At 44.6% G+C, this 21,150-nt stretch overlaps 1 pseudogene; it reads right to left on the bottom strand.

Moving 5' to 3' along the window:
- The window catches only part of LOC133361554 (uncharacterized), a 173,658-nt pseudogene that overhangs the window by 97,571 nt on the left and 54,937 nt on the right, over nucleotides 1-21,150 (bottom strand).

The following is a 21,150-nucleotide window of genomic DNA, read 5'->3' as shown; positions in this document are numbered from 1 at the left end:
GTGAAGGTCCGATTTTGTAGTTGAATCTTCATATTCACATTTTACCATCGCTTCTTCGCTCTTCACCATCATTTCTTCACATTTCACCTCTTCAAAATCCACCTTGACACATTTCATTGCGTCCAAGCTGGAATTAAATTCTGGTTCTTTTTTCAGCAAGTATGGGTTCATTGCAGCACTTGGATTTACACAAGCCGATTTCAGACTCCGCTCCTTGGGGATCTTCTGATGCCTGTGTGTTCTCTGGTGTCTTTGAAGATGTGATGACCGTGCAAATGCCTTCCCACACACAGTGCACTTGAAGGGTTTCTCTCCTGTGTGTGTTCTCTGGTGTCTTTGAAGATGTGATGACCGTGCAAATGCCTTCCCACACACAGTGCACTTGAAGGGTTTCTCTCCTGTGTGTGTTCTCTGGTGTCTTTGAAGATGTGATGACCGTGCAAATGCCTTCCCACACACAGTGCACTTGAAGGGTTTCTCTCCTGTGTGTATTCTCTGGTGTCTTTCAAGATTTGATGACTATGTAAATGCCTTCTCACACCTAGTGCACTTGAAGGATTTCTCTCCTGTGTGCGTTCTCTGGTGTCTATGAAGATGTGATGACTTTGCAAATGCGCTTCGACACACAGTGCACTTGAAGGGTTTCTCTCCTGTGTGTGTTCTCTGGTGTCTTTGAAGATGTGATGACCGTGCAAATGCCTTCCCACACACAGTGCACTTGAAGGGTTTCTCTCCTGTGTGTATTCTCTGGTGTCTTTCAAGATTTGATGACTCTGTAAATGCCTTCTCACACCTAGTGCACTTGAAGGATTTCTCTCCTGTGTGCGTTCTCTGGTGTCTATGAAGATGTGATGACTTTGCAAATGCGCTTCGACACACAGTGCACTTGAAGGGTTTCTCTCCTGTGTGCGTTCTCTGGTGTCTTTGAAGATTTGATGACTTTGCAAATGCCTTCTCACACACACTGCACTTGAAGGGGTTCTCTCCCATGTGTGTTCTTTGGTGTTTTTGAAGAGATGATGACTTTGCAAATGCTTTATCGCACAAAAGGCACCTGAAGGGTTTCTCTCCCCTGTGTTATCTGGTGTTGTTTCAGAAGAGATGAACCTAAAAATACCTTTACACACAAACTGCACTTGCAAGTATTCTCTTCCGTGTGTGTTCTCTGGTGGATCTGAAAAGTTGATGACTGTGCATATGCCTTGTCACACACAGTGCACTTGAATGGTTTTTCTCTTGTGTGAGTTTTCTGGTGCTGTGTCAAACTTCCAGTACGATCCGTGCTGTTTGCATACTGGTCGCATTGTTTCCTTCTTGTACCGAGCTGTGCCGAGCTCCTTTGCTCCATCAAACCAATTCTGCAGAGGAAGAGTCAGAGAAAGCGTCAGCTGCAGACAGAAAAACATATCCACACCATCTACGTCAGTATCAAGGCACAGAGGAATGCACATATATACACAGTCACACATGACTTACACATCTATACTTATTAATATATTAATGATATAGTGAAAATAATTCCCCAATTCATCACGCGGGCTGTTAAGACACACAATGAGAGGGCCAATGGTCATAAATATGCCTGGACGCTCTAGTATCTTCAAAATGAATCTTTACCCAAAACTCCAAGCACACAATTTCGACTGTCTAGCTATGAAAGGAATATTTAAGAAAAATTCAGCTATAATAACAAAGTGTCTTGAAAATAATACTATTTGTATTATGCAGAAATGCATAAATTAATGTTCAATCGAAACTTCGAGGTGGAAGCCAGGCTCAGATTTGCTTGAATGCTCGGATGAATAGATCTAACTTCAGCTGCATACAGTGAGGGAAAAAAGTATTTGGTCCCCTGCTGATTTTGTACGTTTACCCACTGACGAAGAAATGATCAGTCTATAATTTTAATGGTAGGTTTATTTAAACAGTAATAGACAGAATAACAACAAAATCCAGAAAAACGCATGTCAAAAATGTTATAAATTGATTTGCATTTTAATGAGGGAAATAAGTATTTGACCCCTCTCAAAACATGACTTAGTACTTGGTGGCAAAACCCTTGTTGGCAATCACAGAGGTCAGACGTTTCTTGTAGTTGGCCACCAGGTTTGCACACATTTCAGGAGGAATTTTGTCCCACTCCTCTTTGCAGATCTTCTCCAAGTCATTAAGGTTTCGAGGCTGACGTTTGGCAACTCGAACCTTCAGCTCCCTCCACAGATTTTCTATGGGATTAAGGTCTGGAGACTGGCTAGGCCACTCCAGGACCTTAATATTCTTCTTCTTGAGCCACTCCTTTGTTGCCTTGGTCGTGTTTTGGGTCATTGTCATGCTGGAATACCCATCCACGACCCATTTTCAATGCCCTGGCTGAGGGAAGGAGGTTCTCACCCAAGATTTGACGGTACATGGCCCCGTCCATCGTCCCTTTGATGCGGTGAAGTTGTCCTGTCCCCTTAGCAGAAAAACACCCCCAAAGCATAATGTTTCCACCTCCATATTTGACCGTGGGGATGGTGTTCTTGGGGTCATAGGCAGCATTCCTCCTCCTCCAAACACGGCGAGTTGAGTTGATGCCAAAGAGCTCCATTTTGGTCTCATCTGACCACAACACTTTCACCCAGTTGTCCTCTGAATCATTCAGATGTTCATTGGCAAACTTCAGACGGGCATGTATATGTGCTTTCTTGAGCAGGGGGACCTTGTGGGTGCTGCAGGATTTCAGTCCTTCACGGCGTAGTGTGTTACCAACTGTTTTATTGGTGATTGTGGTCCCAGTTGCCTTGAGACCATTGACAAGATCCTCCCGTGTAGTTCTGGGCTGATTCCTCACCGTTCTCATGATCATTGCCACTCCACGAGGTGAGATCTTGCATGGAGCCCCAGGTCGAGGGAGATGGACAGTTATTTTGTGTTTCTTCCATTTGTGAATAATCGCACCAACTGTTGTCACCTTCTCACCAAGCTGCTTGGCGATGGTCTTGTAGCCCATTCCAGCCTTGTGTAGGTCTACAATCTTGTCCCTGACATCCTTGGAGAGCTCTTTGGTCTTGGCCATGGTGGAGAGTTTGGAATCTGATTGATTGCTTCTGTGAACAGGTGTCTTTTATACAGGTAACAAGCTGAGATTAGGAGCACTCCCTATCAGAGTGTGCTCCTTATCTCAGCTCGTTACCTGTATAAAAACACCTAGGAGCCAGAAATCTTTCTGATTGAGAGGGGGTCAAATACTTATTTCCCTAATTAAAATGCAAAATCAATTTATAAAATTTTTGACATGCGTTTTCTGGATTTTGTTGTTGTTATTCTGCCTCTCACTGTTAAAATAAACCTACCATTAAAACTATAGACTGATCATTTCTTTGTCAGTGGGCAAACGTACAAAATCAACAGGGGATCAAATACTTTTTTCCCTCACTGTACATGACATCATAACAACAGTCTGGACCACTGAATGGGTTCCGCAGGACTGGAAGGATACCCTAGTGGTCCCCCTCTTGGGTGCCGAGTAGGGTGGTCCAGGTCTCTCTTTCCCTGTCGACAGACTCTAGCTCAGACATGGGCAAAGTATGGCCCCCGGGCCGTATACGACCCATTGGGCTTTTAAATCCGGCCCGCCGAACTTGTCCAAACATTATTATTAAATAAAATTTTACCTTCCTCCTGTAATGCCCCCATTTCCCCATTAGATGAAGCACTTTGACCGGGAGTGTGGTGTAAAGTAGAACCTCTGGTCACGACCATAATTCGTTCCATAACTTTGGTTGCAACCCGATTTGGTCGTGACTCGAACCTAATTTCCCCATTGGATTGTATGTAAATACGATTAATCCGTTCCAGACTCCTACGAACTGTATTTAAATAGTTTTTTTAAGATTATTAAGCACAAAAATAGTTAATTACGCCATAGAATTCAGTGTAATAGTAAACTAAATGTAAAAACATTTAATAACACTGAGAAAACCTTGAACAGAGAAAACTAACATTGCCGCATCAAGGTTTAGAATCGTTCAACAAGATGATTGTTTCGTCTGCTACATCAGTTGGTCGATTCTGAGAGAGAATATTCGCATGAGCAATTCATGTTTCTATTGAAAGTAAGTTAACAGTAATATTTGGGTACAGTATTGTTTTTGGAAGCATTCACCGTAATATCATATGAACGTTTACTTCACCGCATCATCGTATGAATGATGTGAGAAGAGATTAACGGGTTCTTATGTTAGCGATTTACGTACTCGGCGCTTTCGCTCTCTAAATTACGTCTTGAATGAGGGGGGAGGGGTATGACTACACTCACAAAATTAATATCTTGCTAGAAATTTTATATAACAAAAGTTATATACATTATATATATTACTGCAAATACAAACTTGACACTGTCACACACCCACATGGTAAAAAGGTGGTGGTGTGTCCAGAACCATGCCTGGCCACCTTCATCTGCTCAGTATTAATGCTTCCTCACACTTGACCATGTAATTAATTCAAGATGAATCAACATAGCAGGGGCCCACAACAAATTCAGCTTTCACTTACACTATGTAACACGATTTTTGTCCCTGGATGGCTAGTGTTATTTTTTTATTGGTTATGCCCACACACTTTCCTTTCGTGACCAGGACTTTACATTAAGGAATGACACAAATGAACACATTTTCTCATTGAAAATAGGTACATTTCAAAATATCACTGTCCTGGTCACAAAAGCAAAATTTGTGGGGAATAATAGCCATTTTCTGTACTTTTGAGGCATAAGCAATTAGAAAATAACCCTTACTATGCAGGGACAATTTTTTTTGTTACGCAGTGTTATCAATCATGTTTGCTGTTGGCGATAATGAAACTAATTGTTGAGTTCATAATGCAGTGAAATAACTGCGCTACAGCTCCCCACAAAGATACACTCTTAAATACACATGCATTTCACATGGATCATTAACATCTGACTTATAAACGTCATTATTTCTGTCTGTGTGTCTGTCTGTGTACAAAATTTGCTAAGGATTTGGTTTAAAAAAAAAAAAAGAACCCAGGTACCACGCCATAAGTCCTGTAAGTGAGCCAGTGCTATTACATTTTCGCATCCATCAACTTTACAGTAGTTAAATTAAAAATGTAGTGCTAAAATCACATACATAAAAACTATTTACAAACTTATTTACTCTATAAAAGTTTGTGTGTGCGTGGGTACGTCCATGTGGGTGTGTTAGTCCATATATGTGAGTGCGTTGTGTGTGCGAGTTCGTGTGTGTGTGTGAGATGAGTCAGATGCCTTCTATGACTTCCTGTCACAGGTGCTAGCTCAAGTGGCCCCACGAGATAGAGTCATCTTGTTGGGTGACTTCCATGCCCGTGTTGGTCATGATGCTGGCACCTGGACTGGAGTGATTGCAAGGCATGGACCAGATCAGCTCAATAACAACGGTAGGAGGCTGCTCGATTTTTGTGCAGCCCATGGGCTTGTAATTACCAACACGCTGTTCCGGCATCGGCACATCAACACCACATCATGGATGCATGCCGGGTCCAAGCAAGAACATCTTCTGGACCACATAGTGACGGAACAGCGGATGCGGGCCCATGTCCTTGACACCAGGACCTACCGTGGAGCTGATCTGCCCATCGACGTCTCAAGATGGCGGCGGCGTGTGCAGCGGTGTGTCAGTTGGAAAACAATCAAAAGTATCGAAAAGGCATCTAACACAGATAATCTGCCCGTTGAGCTTAACCGAAATGGGGATTATTTTTTAGAGCCCAAAAAAATTGTTGACAATTTTAACCTTAATTTTTCTGAAGCTGGTAACCTTTTTGATAATGTACTGGGAGTCACCCCTGCTCATGCAAATTCCTATACACCTGTCCAAACATTAAACGAATTTAGTTTCCAGCCAATCCACGAAAGTAATGTTCTGAAACAACTGTCCTACCTCAAAGAGTCCTCCCCTCTAACGGAGCAGATAGTATTCCCGTCTTTGCTCTGCTAACTGTTGGTCACCTAATATATAAACCTATAGCCCATATTTTCAACTGGTCCATCCAACATTCCTATGTTCGTCCACTTCACAAAGGGAGCCCTAAAGATGATCCAAATAACTACCGACCTATCTCAATTTTGTCCCGAAAATTTTTGAAAAATTATTGAACTTCCAAATTACCAGTTTCCTGTCCGACAACAATCTATTACATCGAACACAATCTGGGTTCTGAAAAAATACAGCACATCTGCTGCATTAGTAGCCTTGATAATATGTAGTACTGTGCCAGTCTTTTTCTGGACTTGTCCAAAGCCTTTGATACAGTCGACCACAACACCCTGCTTAGTAAACTAAGTTGTCTCGGTTTCTCCAAACACGCAGTAAAATGGTTAAAACTGTACCTCTTTTCTCGCACCCAAACTGTATTCACAGATGGTTGAAGGTCACTGTTAAGATAAAAGGGATTCCACAGGGTTCCATCCTTCGGCCCCCTCTTGTTCTCTCTTTATGTCAATGACTTGGACACTGATCTAGATCATTCCAGGGTAAATCTTTTTGCAGATGACACGATACTGATTACTGCTGGCCGTTCTCCGGATGACGTGATTGCCTTCGTATCTTCAAAATGAATGTTAACCCAAAACTCCCGAGCACACAATTTCGGCTGTCTAGCTACAAAAGGAATATTTATGAAAGCTAAATTCAGCTGACATAGCAAAAGGTGTTATGCAAAAATGCATAAATTAATGTTCAATCGCAACTTAGAGGTGTGAAGCCAGCCAGGCTCACGATGTCCTTGCACGCTGGAATGAACGGATCTGACTTCAGCTGCATGTGTGTACTGTGTTAACTTCTTGACTATTCTACACTATGGGAACCTCATTTGCCAGTAAAAATATGTTAATTGGTTTTTTTACCCTTCTATCTGGCAACAAAACTGACACCTTTTTACAAGGAGTCATGTTTGCATTGACTGTTTCCAGTCGTATAAAGAGTTCCAGAGGAAAACAAAAATAAACTACTGTTTTGATATAACCTCCGTGTTCAACAGAGTTAATAGACTTGACTGCAAAAACAAATTTTACACTGTCCCACACTGGCATAGTTAACAGGTGGTGGTGTGATAATTGTTTTTTTACCCTTCTATCTGGCAACAAAACTGACACCTTTTACAAGGAGTCATAATACAAACAAAAGAACATAACTCTGATAATGTGCACTGTCCTTGGACAGTGCACAACTGTGATAATGTGCACTGTCCTTGGACAGTGCACATTATCAGCGTTATGTTCTTTTGTTTGTATTATGACTGCAGGTATTGCGGTCTATGCAAACATGACTCCTTGTAAAAAGGTGTCAGTTTTGTTGCCAGATAGAAGGGTAAAAAACCAATTATCATATTTTTACTGGCAAATGAGGTTCCCATAGAGTAGGTGGTGGTGTGTCCAGACCCATGCCTGGTCACCTTCACCTGCTCAGTATTAATGCTTCCTCACTCCACCAAGTAATTCATTGAGGATCAATCAACACAGCCGAGGCTGCGTGTCTCTCTCTCTCCCCGTGGTCGCGTGGTTTCACCTCCACATGCAGAGAGTAAACACCGCCACGCGTCCAGAGTGAACACCACCACGCTGTTGACGAGCCTCACCTTGTTGTTGTTGTGGGCAGGTCGCTTCTGAAATCAAGAGCGGTATAGCAGCTCAAGCGGCCTTGGCCTGGTAAACAATAAAAACCGTGTTAGTATTTAAACAAAGTTACAAAGTGGCGAGCCGGGTGAAGACAAATTAAACTTAAGCGAGAGAATTGAAGCGAATGCGATCAGGCGAGGGTAGGAGGCAAGGCCCCGCGTTCTAAAGTTCCAACCTGGACATCGCTTCCATGCTCGCTGCTACTCAAATGACATCCGTACGAGAGAGAGAGAGTGAGCCTCTACCTCTGTAAACAACAACAACCACCACCACCACAACCGCGATAAGAATTTCTCACCTCGGATTTCAGTTCCCGCGCGGAGCGGCAACTTCCCGTTACCTCGTGACGTCACGCGGCAGCAGCAGGTGACATGACGTCACTTGCGTGGTACAAGACACTCCCCTCCCACAATTAGCGGCTCTGAAACTTAAATAAATTATGTTAATGAGCCTGGCCCAAACGTGGAGGGATGGGGCGTGGGTGCCGAACCGGTCACAACGAACTCGAGACGACTTTCACGAATAAATTATGTTAATGAGCCGCCAGTCACTGGGTGTGGCTTTGCCCAAATAAGGATAGTGCTTGAACAGATAACGGAAGTGACCCAGGCAGAGGTGACGTCACGCTCAAGGTCGCGTTTGACGGGGTGGGGTGAATACCTTGGTGACATGACGTCACTAGCGAGGTACACCTCCCCCTGGCGTTTCACGCCGATGAGGTAATGCTGAGTGGTGACGTCACAGAGCGGGTTTGGAGTTTAAGTTGAATTAGATTAATTTTCCATTGCTCCCTCCCTTGAACAGAGACCCCTTGGGTGTGTGAGCTCAGCAACAACAATGTGGACATTATTGTGTGTGTGTACACTGTGTGTGTACACATCAGACTGACTGAGATGACTGTGCCCCCCACAGTGTGTACACACACACAGTGTACACACACAGTGTGCTCAACAGTGTACACACACACAGTGTACACACACACTGTGTGTATCTTGGTGGAGTTGTGAAGGATGAAGGCAAAATAACTAATCATCCCACATTGTGACAGTTTGCATCTCCTTCGGCATTGATGGAGTCCCAGAGATGAGCATACTGTTCACATGCAGGCGGTTTTGATTCAGTAGAATGTAAAGAAGGCGCTCACTCTCAATGTTGGCATACTCATCGACAACATACTGGTGAAAGAGGTTGGCGCACCATAATGTGGTGTTCTCCTCTGTCCATGATCACGAAAGAATATACGTTTTTTTAGAGGAGACAGTTTCGTGAGGATGTCTTTGTCCTGCAGCTTTGTAATTGGAGGAATCTTGACGTGGTACCCATCTTGGCCTTGCGATAGAAAAATGTGTTATTGTAGGGCATCGTATGCTCCGTTAGTGTCAAGAAATTGTGCGATGGTGTTTTCTTGGTATGGAAGAACAATGCCTCTCGCACAATGTTCCTCACCCACCGTAAGAAAGCAAGGTCAATAATATTTGGGACATTGAACCTCCCTGCGTGCTCCCCGCTTTGGTGGAAAGTAAAGGTGCGGTACGGCAAAATTTAAATGGGTGATGTTCCCACGAATGTCACAAAACGATAGACGAAATGCAATGGGCTGTAGCTAAGAAAATCCAACGTATTTAGCAGTATAACATTTTAATCGGCATCGTAGTACTACATATCAGTAAATAGCGTGGCGTGTGAAATCGAAACAATAGAAATGCATTGAAGAAATAAGATGAAATAAGTTTACATTAAAGAGCAGCAGTACGTACGGGTAAGTTGAGAAGTAGGCTACAGTCTAGATTACAGACTGCCAGTATGCTGACTCAATGACATAAGCATTGCTACAGTAGACATAAAAAGCTGGCAATATGGTCAGAAGCTGAAAAAGCAGGATACAGTCGACATGAAAGGCTGGCAGTACACTGAGTGAGGTAAAGAAGCAGGCAACAGATTATAGACTTTTTTCGATTTAAAGCTTTCGTGACTGCAGGGATTCATCTTCTTGTTTCTTTCGGTAAAGTCACGTAGAAGGGAAGTAATAAAATAATAAAAATAAAACATAATAAAACAATTCTCACGACGTTTCGGCTACAACGCAAGCAGCCGTCTTCAGGTGAAGAATGAGACACTACCAAACTAGGAGCTTATATATAAGCTGCATTGGGGGTTGAAGAGCGCCTTAACAAAAAGAATGTGCATGTGAAGAGGGATTTAGCATATTCATGGAAAATGCGTAGGCGTTGGGCGGGGGGGTGTCAAAGTCATATTATGCCCATGCATTATGCAGGATCAGCAGCAACCAAGGGGGGTGCAGGGATTAGCAGTAACAAAGGAAAGGAATGTTAATGATATGTAGCTGCAGTTACTCAACAACCACGTAGAAAACTAAAGTATAAACTACATAAAAAACTAAAGTATAAACTGCATCGCACCATCAGTATACTTACTATAATCTATAATAAGCTGAGTTACTAACAGCAAGTAATACATTACAATTTTACCTCGTAAAAATTCTATAATATGCTTCCATCTAAACCTTATTATCTTACATCACACGAGCATATACCGTACTATATACTGCCATAGATAAACCCAACATTAAATTATATACTGTATTGCTGTAAACCAACCTATATCTTATACATTTAATATCACACTATGTATTATTCTACACACCCTAATGTGTATCGAAATGGTTTATTACGTCCTTCCAATGATTGCTGAGCCAGAATCCATCTTCTCGGTTAAAGTTGTCTCTGTGTTTGTATATGTGGATCGCCTCATGAACGAATCTCTCATGATAGCCAGATGGCTTGCAGAGAACCTCTGTCTTGGAGAAGTCAATATCATGTGAGCCCACTGAGTTGTAACAGTGATCTGCCACGGCTGAGGTGTTAGTCCTACCGTGTTTCAGGTCAGCTTTATGTTCACGGATGCGGTCCGAGACATGTCGTTTGGTTTCCCCAATGTAACTGCTACCACAGAGGCAACTTAGTTTGTAGACGCCAGGGTACTGTATGTCTGGAACCACATCTTTTACAGACGGTACCAGATCACGGATTTTATGTACTGTGTTGAATCGGACCTGGATCTTGTGTTTAATCAGGATTTTGGAGATCTTTTTTGTGACCCCAGCAATGTAGGGTAAGGTGATGGTCTTGAAAGGCTCCTCAACAGGATCCTTCTTGATGGTTGGAGTGATGGCTTTGCGGATTGTATAGTCGGAGTAACCATTTGCCTTAAGAGCTTGGCGTACGTGTTTGAGTTCACTGGAAATGTGTTCATGGTCGGAGATGCATTGGGCTCTATGATATAGAGTCTTGATGAGGGAATTCTTCTGGGATGGATGGTGGTGGGAATCCGGTTTTAGATAAGCATCCGTGTGGGTGGCTTTCCTGTAGACAGAGTGGCTCATTGAACCATCAGGTCTCCTTTTGATTAGGACATCCAAAAAGGGTAGCTTGCCATCATTTTCGACTTCCATGGTGAATCTGATGGCTGGGTGTATGGAATTGATGTGGTCGAGAAATTGGTCTAGAGCAGGCCGGCCATGTGGCCAGATGACAAAAGTGTCGTCTACGTACCTCTTCCATAAGGTCGGGCGTAGAGTGGCAGTCTGGATGGCGTCCGTCTCAAATTTCTCCATGAAGATGTTGGCTACAACCGGAGATAGGGGGGAGCCCATTGGGGTGCCCTCAATTTGCTTGTAGAAGGTTCCATTCCAGGTGAAGTATGTATTGGTTAAGCAGTGTCTCACCAGGGGGGGTACCCCAGCATTCAGTCCTTGATGAACCAAGTCTTCAATGATTGCGATGGTGTCAGGCACAGGTACCTTGGTGAACAAGGAAACCACATCAAAACTGACAAGCAGGTCGTCTGGGGACAGGGCAATCCCCTTGATTGTCGATACCAGGTCAGTAGAGTTTAGTACTGCAGAGGTGGTTTTTCCAGTGAAAGGCCGTAGGATTTCGGACCTGAAACACGGTAGGACTAACACCTCAGCCGTGGCAGATCACTGTTACAACTCAGTGGGCTCACATGATATTGACTTCTCCAAGACAGAGGTTCTCTGCAAGCCATCTGGCTATCATGAGAGATTCGTTCATGAGGCGATCCACATATACAAACACAGAGACAACTTTAACCGAGAAGATGGATTCTGGCTCAGCAATCATTGGAAGGACGTAATAAACCATTTCGATACACATTAGGGTGTGTAGAATAATACATAGTGTGATATTAAATGTATAAGATATAGGTTGGTTTACAGCAATACAGTATATAATTTAATGTTGGGTTTATCTATGGCAGTATATAGTACGGTATATGCTCGTGTGATGTAAGATAATAAGGTTTAGATGGAAGCATATTATAGAATTTTTACGAGGTAAAATTGTAATGTATTACTTGCTGTTAGTAACTCAGCTTATTATAGATTATAGTAAGTATACTGATGGTGCGATGCAGTTTATACTTTAGTTTTTTATGTAGTTTATACTTTAGTTTTCTACGTGGTTGTTGAGTAACTGCAGCTACATATCATTAACATTCCTTTCCTTTGTTACTGCTAATCCCTGCACCCCCCTTGGTTGCTGCTGATCCTGCATAATGCATGGGCATAATATGACTTTGACACCCCCCCGCCCAACGCCTACGCATTTTCCATGAATATGCTAAATCCCTCTTCACATGCACATTCTTTTTGTTAAGGCGCTCTTCAACCCCCAATGCAGCTTATATATAAGCTCCTAGTTTGGTAGTGTCTCATTCTTCACCTGAAGACGGCTGCTTGCGTTGTAGCCGAAACGTCGTGAGAATTGTTTTATTATGTTTTATTTTTATTATTTTATTACTTCCCTTCTACGTGACTTTACCGAAAGAAACAAGAAGAAGATTATAGACTGTTCTGCCTCATGGCAGGGGTTTTGCCTCACGGCAGATGGGGGGGAGGGGGGGCGTATGTACATAGGGATTTCCTGTTTTTGATGCTAATTTTGGTCACGTGACCAGGAAGTTGCGATTTAAGATTTCCGCTCAACCACGCGGGCGTCGGCCATTACACACATAATTCAAGATGGCGGCACACATCGCGTCCCAGTGAAGCCAGCCGCAATTGTCCATTGTGGGACTTTAAGAAGCATTGTTTGTAAGTTCGTTTATGTTCTTATAATATTGGCAATGCTGTTATAATGTTATAATGACCGTTATAATGATGTAAATGCCTTTATAATGCTGTTAAATTGTTATGATAAATACGAGTGCTAGTTAACAACGAAGCCTGCTACTGTACTTTCCTTATTGTGAATGTTACTTGTAATTTAATAAATCGAGTCAAACTTGTACCCAAGTAACTTTATTGCGATCCTGAGAGCAAGGATGACGAAATATCTCATCCACAATTCAGTGTTATGTGTAATAATGTACATTTGGGGTGCAATGTGATGAATACACGATGTGCCTTTATGTAACAGCAGCTTATGCTCTTGTATAGTTATTCAGTGGTAATGTAGGGGCCTGGTCCATCCAGGATCTATTGTTGAGAAACATGTTATCTAAGACAATGGTATGATGATGTGGTGTTCATTCATTGTGTTGGTGTTTCCGTGTATTAACAGATGTTGTATCTGTGCTGTTTTCTTACCAGTTTTACCTCGTTAAATTCAATAAATGACGTTTGGAGTCAGATGTTCATCCTGGCTCTGAGGGTTTATTGGACGCAAGGTTAACTACTCAGCTAGCGGTGCAACGCAGCGCACAGCGAGGCGGAGATAGCAGTTAAGACACACACAACACAGACGGGTTGGCAGGTAGGGGGCGGAGCCACGGACGGTGAGAAACCAGGGTAAGCATCTGATTGGAATGGTGGCTGTTATTTATAGCACACTAGCGGTAAGTACCCGGCGTTGCTTGGGCGAAAAAAGGAAGATACACACATGGACTTACACACATACATTGACCCACACACATAGAAACACATCAACTTAGACACACACACACAAATATGGTTAAATCCAGGAAAGGATCGTTAGCAGGCCAGCCTAAATGTTTCTAACTGGCGAAGATGTTCCATTAGGGGGGTGCATGTTTCGCAAGCGTAGAGAAGGGAGGGAATTACCGTGGCCGAGAAGACCTGGAGCTTCATGCGGAGCGAAAGACCAGGTAGCTTCCACACAGCATTACGCAACTGATGAAAAGATAATGCCGCTCCACTGATTTGGAGTGAGACCTCTGCTGTTAAACCGGAGCCGGTCATGAGCACACTGGGCAGGTATTGGAATCTCGGCAATCTCTCCACAACTGCCGCATCACCAATTGTGAGTTGTGGGGGTGGATTGTTCGATGGTACAAAATACGCAGGCAGGTGCTTAGTTTTGGTGGGGCTAATGGTAAGGCCCCACCTCTTAGTGGCAAGCTCCAGGTTCAGCCGCAGTGAGCAGCAATCACCAGAGCATCGGCATACATAACATGGTTGAGCAATAGGGAGGCATCCCTTGACCGCACCCGGGCATCGATCAACCTCCCATTGTATCTGTACCATATGGTAATTCCTCGGGAACAGCCATTGAAGTCTTCACCAACTACGTGGTAAAAAGATATGTTAAATAATGTGGAGCCAGAGGACATTCCTGTCACACCCCAAGGTGTAGAGGGAATGGCTCTGACTGACAGCCACGTAGTTTGACGCGGGGCCGCTCACCAACATGAAGGTCCTTAAGGATCGTGAGAAAAGTTTGAGGGACTCCGAAAGCACGAAGAACAACCCAGAGGCCAGGCCTACTGATGGTATCATAGGCCTTGAGCAGGTCAATAAAGCACATACATTCACTCACATACACACATGGACCTACAGACACGCAAAGAAATGGACTTACACTGACTGACATGGAGCCATGCACACAAAGCGACTAACACAGACGGCCATGGACTGACACACAGACATATCGACTCACACACACAAAGACATGGACTTACACACACACACATATGGACTCACACGCATAGACATGCACTTTAGATACACACACATGGAGTTACAAACACATATATCGACGTACACACATACAGTGACTCACACACATCGACTCACACACAGACATACGTGGACTCACAAACACATTGATGTAAACACACATGTACTTACACACACTTATCGACTAAGACACACACACATGGACTTACACACACTTACAAAGACTGACACACACATTTCCCTACACGCCCATAGACATATGGACTGTGACACACAGACATCTACTTTAGATACACACACATGGATTAACACACACACACATCGACTGACACACATAGACACACAAACGCACATTGACTTACACACTCAGATGGAGCCATGCACACACATCGACTCACATACACGCATTGACTTACACACATACACATCGAGTGAAACACACACGTATGGACTTACACACACATGTGGACTAAAACACACACAGCGACAGATACGCACACAAATGGACTGACACACACACACACAAACAATTGTACGTACACACACACGGGGCGTTGTCCGTTTCAAAAAGACAGACACACACATGGACTTACACACACACATGGACCCACACACGTAGAAACCCATCGACTTACACGCACACAAACACAAATGGACTCACACACACAGACATCGACTTTAGGCACACGCATGTAGTTTCTGCACACGAACATTATAATAGTAATAGAGTATTAAGCAACTTATTAGTTTAATAATAGTAAAGAATGAAGACGAAGTTGTTATGTGTACACAAACATTATCATTGTAATATTTGTAAATGTATTTGTTTAATAATAGAAAGCAATAAACCTGAGTTCTTAGCGAAAGATTGAATAAAATAGTACTTTACATTGGCGTAGTAACGCCTCGTCCCGTGCAGAGCCCGCGGCCTCGCCAGATTGGCAAGCCAGAGGAGGTGAGATATTGCCAGGCTGCGGGCTGGGCCACTACCCTTGCCCCCCCCCACCATCCCCCCGCCGTCGCCAGAATAATACTATGTAACCGCTTTAATAACATTAAATTAATATCTAAGGACTTTATATCAGTAACTGCACGCATTGGGGGTGGCGGGGGGAAGAGGACATCACACTGTGAAGAGAAATCGACAGCGTGATGTGTATATCTATTCCTTGTTAAACGCGTAAAATAAAATGTCCCCGTGAGCTCGAGTGAACGCGCACCACTTGACAGGGTCCCCCCCCCCTCAACGCAATTAGCGTCACTTGGTACGGTCGATGTGGCGCAATAAGTAAATAATTAATCATAGAAACGGCACAAATGTGTTAATTAAACTACTTTAAACTTTACGGATTGGAAAACGGAATAGCCTATTCCCACCGCGGGGCTTAGGGCGTGCCGCCTGTCAAATTTTTTTCTACATTCAGCCCACCGTCCGAGAGCCAAATCCCCCGCAAGCGCGAGCACGCGAAGACTTTTATATATAAGATGTTAATGATCCACGTGCAATGTATGTGTATGTAAGACTTTATCTATGCGAGGAGCGGTGGCGCAGTTATATCACTGCATTATGAATTCAACAATTAGAGTTTGATAATCGTCGACAGCAAACATCATTGATAAGTGAAAGCCGAACTTATTATGGACTTCTATGTTGAATGATCCTCAATTAATTACATGGTGAAGTGAGGAAACATTAATACTGAGCAGATGAAGGCGGCCAGGCATGGTTCTGGACACACCACCCCATTTTTACCATGCCAGTGTGTGACAGTGTCAAGTTTGTATCTCGTGTATAATATATTAACTCTATTGAACACGCAGGTTAAATCAAAACAATTGTTTATTTCTGTTTTATTCTGGAACTTTTTCTAAGAATGGATAAATTCAAGAAATTAACACAGCACATTTCCAGCTGAAGTTAGATCTGTTCATCAAAGCATTCAAACAAGTCTGAACCTGGCTTCACGCCTCTAACTTGCGATTTAACATTAATTTATACATTTCTGCATAATACAAATAGTCATATTTTCAACATCCTTTGCTATGTTTGCTTAATTATTATAAATTTTCTTTTTGTAGCCAGACAGCCAAAATTGTGTGCTTGAAGTTTTGGGTTGACATTCATTTTGAAGATACTAGGGTTTCCAGGCATATGTATGACCATTAGCCCTCTCATTGTGTGCCTTAACAGCCCATGTGATGAATTGGGGAATATTTTTTACTATATCATGAATATATGAAAAAATATGGACGTGTAAGTCACGTGTGACTGTGTATATATGCATTCCTCTGTGCCTCGATACTGACGTAGATGGTGTGGATATTTTTTTTCTGTCTGCATTTGCGCTTCCTCTGCAGAAATGGCCTGATGGAGCAAAGGCACTCAGCACAGCAGCTCGGTACAAGAAGGAAACAATGCGACCAGTGTGCATACAGCACGGATCGTACTGGAATTTTGACACAGCACCAGGGAACTCCTCACACATGAGAGAAACCCTTCAAGTGCACTGTGTGTGAGAAGAAATTTGCATGGTCATCAGTTCTTCAGAGCCACCAGAGAACACACACCGGAAAAAAGCCCTTCAAGTGCAGTGTGTGTGGCAAGCATTTTCAGTTTCATCTGCTCTTAATAAACACCAGAGAACACACACAGAAGATACATCCTTCAAGTGCACTCTGTAAGGGAAGGCGTTTGCACATTCATGATCACATCTTCAAAGACACCAGATAAGAACACAGGCATCAGAAGATCCCCAAGGAGTGGAGTCTGAAATCGAAGTGATGGTGAATAGCGAATAATTGAAGATAAAATGTGAAGATGAAGATTCAACTCCAAAATAAGATCTTCACATCGATGGAGGCAACGTGAAGCAGGAGGAGAATTCTGATGCAGAGCGAGGCAACTCCAAGCAGTATGTGCAAGTAGAGGTGTGGGTGAAATTCTTCGACAATACAAAGTCAAATGGAGACCCGGTTGATGTGTAAGCTTGAGACAATGAGGCCTTTAATGAATAGAATGTGAAGTTGAACACTACATTCCTCGATTCAACCTGCAGAGTAAGAGCAGCCAGTATTAGCGGACCTGTGGGTTGGGTAGATCTCTAACTAGGAGCGAGAGGCAATAAGCTCCCCAGCATTCACTCTGTTATAATAATATTATCATTTATATGGCGCTTGCTTAATCGCCTCAGAAACTCGGAGCTTTGTATAATATCTCATCACAAATACTCTAAGAGCACCCCCAAGAGGCTGCTGCACCTGTGTGGCATAAGGTGGCCCTGGACCAGCCTTCATGTGGGCATGAGTCTGTCAGTAGGGGACGATAATTGATGTGTAATCTCCATTATGTAATTTCTGGATGTTTGGAATTACCCAAATATTGACCATGACACTAACATGCAATGACTGCGTTTTGAATGACACAATAGTATGTGTACATCCGCTGTTAAGCAGACGGTGCATATTTTGGTTAATATTACTGGAGTAGACAGGGGTGCCTGTCTGATTTGAACCTTGAACTTCTGCAATAAATAGAGAATGTGCTACCACCTGGCTTCCCTCAATCTGAGTAGGCATGGCAGCCTGAATGTTCCTAACTGGTGCAGATGGTCCTTTTAGAGGGGTCCACGTTTCACATGCCTATAGAAGGGAGGGTATGACTGTGGCCGAGAAGACCCGAAGCTCCGTGCGGAGGGACAGACCAGGTAGCTTCCACACAGCATCGCGCAGCTGATGAAACGATAATGCCGCCTGACTGATTCGGACCACCCACACACTGTACGCACATACGCAGTGTAGACGTATTATGTACACATACAGCGGAAACACACAGTGTACCCGCACAGTATACAACAACCACCATTCGCCACTAAGTGGCGGTGACGTCACCACGACGCTTGTGCCAGGCTATGTGCACCTTGAGGCCACGTGAAGTGTCGAACGCCCGCTGGCAGGAGGTCACGGGGCAGAGCCAGGTGCCACGGGTCAACTTACTGAGATGAGTGGGTGATGCACCACCTGTGCCCCCTATTGTGCCAACTTGCTGTGCTTTAGCCACCCGGCGCTCCACTCGTTGTGACCGTCGCTCCTCCGCCCTCCTTTGTTGTTGGAGGGCGACTGCCTCCAACTGCCCAGTAGAGTCCTTCACGAGCCTCCTCCACAAAAGCCGATCTTGACACCGCTGGTACCAGTCATCGGTAAGTCCACTCAGCTCCACATCCTCCTGTATCACATCACTCCATTTCTTCTCTAGCCCATGCCGCGCCCGTTTAGCCCCCTCGATCCGGCCAAACAAAAGCTGTTTAGGCATGCGGTGACTTGGTATGCGGGCTACATGGCCCAGCCAACGCAGCCTATCCTGCCGGAGGAGCTCACCGATGGGACTTTATCAACATCTTTCAAGGATTTGTGAGCTTCTCACACAATCCAGCCTGGTTAAACCCAGGATGGATCGTAGGCAGGCCAGCATAAATGTTTCTAACCAGCGAAGATGTTCTATTAGGGGGGTCCATGTTTTCCAAGCGTAGAGAAGGGAGGGAATGACTGTGGCCGAGAAGACCTGAAACTTCGTACGGAGCGACAGACGAGGTAGCTTCCGCACAGCATTACGCAACCGATGAAAATATAATGCCGCTCGACTGATTCGGAGTGAGACCTCTGCTGTTAAATCGGAGCCGGTCATAAGCACACTGCCCAGATATGGGAAACTTTACACTTTCTCCACAACTGCCCCAACACCAATTGGGAGTTGTGGGTGTGGAGTGTCCCATTGTACAAAATATCCTGGCAGGTGCTTAGATTTGGTGGGGCTGATGGTAAGGCCCCACCTTTTAGTGGCAAGCTCCAGGTTTATCAGCAGTGAGCAGCGATTACCAGATCATCGGCATACATAACATGGTTGAGCAATAGGGAGCCATCCCTTGGCCGCACCCGAGCATCGATCAGCCTCCTATTATATCTGTACCAGATGGAAATTCCTTCTGTACAGCTATTGAAGGCCTCACGAACTACGTGGTCAAAATAGATGTTAAATAATGTCGGAGCGAGAGGACATCCCTGTCACACCCCAAGGTGTACAGCGAATGGCTCCGACTCCCGGGCCACGCAGTTTTACCCAGGCCCACTCACCATCATGAAGGTCCTAATTATCGTGAGCAGAGGGTCAGGGACTCCGAAAGCACGAAGAATAACCCAGAGCCCAGGCCTCCTGATGGTATCGTAGGCCTTGACCAGGTCAATAAAGCAGAGATGTAAGTCTTGTTGGAATTCCCTATACCTCTGCTGTAGCAGACGGAGAGAAAATATGGCATCCGTGCAGGACCACCCTTTCCTGAAACCACATTGAGGCTCCACAAGCCTCTCCTCAGCGTGCCTAGCAAGGCGATGTTGAATAATCTTTGCCAGGACCTTTCCCGGCACACTGAGGAGTGAGATGCCCCTGTAGTTGTTATAGTCTGTGCGGGCTCCCTTTTTAAATAGGGGGACCACCAGGGCATCCTTCCAGTCCTGCGGAACCCGTCCCGTGGTCCAGACTGTTGTTATGATATCATGTAGGGTTGTCTGTGCACAAACGCCACCCTCCCTCACCATTTCGCTTGGGAGATCATCTCTGCCCGGTGCCTTTCCTGGTCTCAGACTCTGGATCGCCTTTAGTACTTCCTCAACAGATGGCACCTCAGCCAGCCACTCACAGGGGGTGACTTCTTCAAATATTTGGGGCACCGCAGCCTCCGTAGGGTCATCTCCACTTTGTCCCACGATGTTTCCCATGTCGAGGGATTTCCCCTCCCCCAGGACTTCACAAAAATGCTCAGCAAATCTGCAAACCTGTTCCTGGCAGTCGGAAATTGGATCACCGTTTTTTCCCAAAATGATGGTAAAAGGTGTGGCGCTGCAGGATACTTTTTTGATGGAGTTAAATCGGGATTTGTGATCGCGGGCCATTGAGGCAGACTCCATCTCCACAGCAACCCGCGACCACCACCCATCCTTGCAGTGCCTCACGGCTCTCCGAACGTCCAAGCGAAGGCTGCGGTAAGCCTCCTCCTTCTCTGACGTGGGATGCTGTAGACAATTAGAGTGGGTCTGTCGCTTTTTCTCAACTACCCTGAACACCTCTGTCAGCCAGGGTTTCTGGGGAGGTCTGGATTGCGTACTTAAGCAGCCATTGCACCTGCATGAGTCACTTACCCTCGACATCTGGAGGAGTGGGGGACGATGCCAACCCCAGCCGCAAGCGATGATGAAATTCTCGCTTGCAACTTTCATTAGCTAGCTGAGGTCAGGCCACCTTAGTTTGGAATGGGGTCCTGGGTGTACACCCACCACCGAAGTGGAAGAATGGCAGGCGCATCTTACAGATGACAAGTCGATGGTCAGAGGGCAGATCAGCTCCACGGTAGGTCCTGGTGTCAAGGACATGGGCTCGCATCCGCTGGTCCGTCACTATGTAGCCCAGCAGATGTTCTTGCTTGGACCCGGCGTGCATCCATGTTGTTGTGTGGATGCGCCGATGCCGGAAGAGCGT

Source organism: Lethenteron reissneri, unplaced genomic scaffold (assembly GCF_015708825.2).
Source record: "Lethenteron reissneri isolate LAM-NWPU_2019-01 unplaced genomic scaffold, ASM1570882v1 scaffold_114, whole genome shotgun sequence".
Taxonomy (NCBI): domain Eukaryota; kingdom Metazoa; phylum Chordata; class Hyperoartia; order Petromyzontiformes; family Petromyzontidae; genus Lethenteron; species Lethenteron reissneri.
The sequence above is the reverse complement of the archived record's forward strand: the minus strand, read 5'-3'. Positions and strand labels throughout refer to the sequence as shown.